Here is a 1,596-nt window from a genome sequence, read left to right as displayed (position 1 = left end):
TGTATCCCCTCTCTCCTCTTCATTGATTCCATCCTCCAGTGTATCCCCTCTCTTCTCTTCATTGTTTCCGTCCTCCAGTGTATTGCCTCTCTTCTCTTCATTGATTCCATCCTCCAGTGTATCCCCTCTCTCCTCTTCATTGATTCCATCCCCCAGATGTAGGATCTTAATTTGATCAACCTGTTATAGGACAACTTTCCTGAAATACAGGACATTTTAAATGTGTAGTGTATTTGAGGTTTACAAAGGCTTCTGAAGTTTGTCATTTCCACGTAGAAATTTCTTACTTGATTAACCATTACAAAAAATGTATGAACTTCTACAAAAATGTATATTCCTATAATCCACATAATAATTCACATTTCATGTTGCTGCAGGATAATTGTTCTGCTGTATCAAATTGGCTCAAATTAAGATCCTACATCTGTACCCTCTCTTCTGTTTATTGATTCCATCCCCCAGTGTATCCCCTCTCTTCTGTTCATGTTAGCACCAGACTCACAGCTGTTCATCACAGTTCAGCTCCTCAGTACAAAAGGCAATACACAGATCCAGTTGCCGATGAACTGCAACGTCAGGGACATACTTTGCAATAATAGCAGAGGTTGCATCCCAAATGGCACCCTATTCCCTATTTAGTGCACTGTTCTTTACCAGGGCTATAAAAAAAGTAGTGCACTATTCAAATGAGGTAGAAATGTAGTGCACTATGTAGGGAATAGGGTGCCATTTGGGACTCATCCAGAGTGTTTCATCTCAAGAGACCTGAGGTTGTGTCTGGCAACTCTTCCCCCTTTGATGGTCAAACAACAAAGACAAAGACAAGCCTTCTCCACGTGAACCCTGTGTGGCTCTGTTGCCTTTGTCCTGCCTCTCTGTTCTTCCCACATCAGACCGGGCCATGTCAGTCATCTTTCTCCTGCCTCTCTGTTCTTCCCACATCAGACCGGGCCATGTCAGTCATCTTTCTCCTGCCTCTCTGTTCTTCCCACATCAGACCGGGCCATGTCAGTCATCTTTCTCCTGCCTCTCTGTTCTTCCCACATCAGACCGGGCCATGTCAGTCATCTTTCTCCTGCCTCTCTGTTCTTCCCACATCAGACCGGGCCATGTCAGTCATCTTTCTCCTGCCTCTCTGTTCTTCCCATATCAGACCGGGCCATGTCAGTCATCTTTCTCCTGCCTCTCTGTTCTTCCCATATCAGACCGGGCCATGTCAGTCATCTTTCTCCTGCCTCTCTGTTCTTCCCACATCAGACCGGGCCATGTCAGTCATCTTTCTCCTGCCTCTCTGTTCTTCCCACATCAGACCGGGCCATGTCAGTCATCTTTCTCCTGCCTCTCTGTTCTTCCCATATCAGACCGGGCCATGTCAGTCATCTTTCTCCTGCCTCTCTGTTCTTCCCACATCAGACCGGGCCATGTCAGTCATCTTTCTCCTGCCTCTCTGTTCTTCCCATATCAGACCGGGCCATGTCAGTCATCTTTCTCCTGCCTCTCTGTTCTTCCCATATCAGACCGGGCCATGTCAGTCATCTTTCTCCTGCCTCTCCGTTCTTCCCATATCAGACCGGGCCATGTCAGTCATCTTTCTCC

The sequence above is a fragment of the Salmo trutta genome, chromosome 12 (genome assembly GCF_901001165.1).
Source record: "Salmo trutta chromosome 12, fSalTru1.1, whole genome shotgun sequence".
Taxonomy (NCBI): Eukaryota; Metazoa; Chordata; class Actinopteri; order Salmoniformes; family Salmonidae; genus Salmo; species Salmo trutta.
This window is presented reverse-complemented; position numbering follows the sequence as displayed.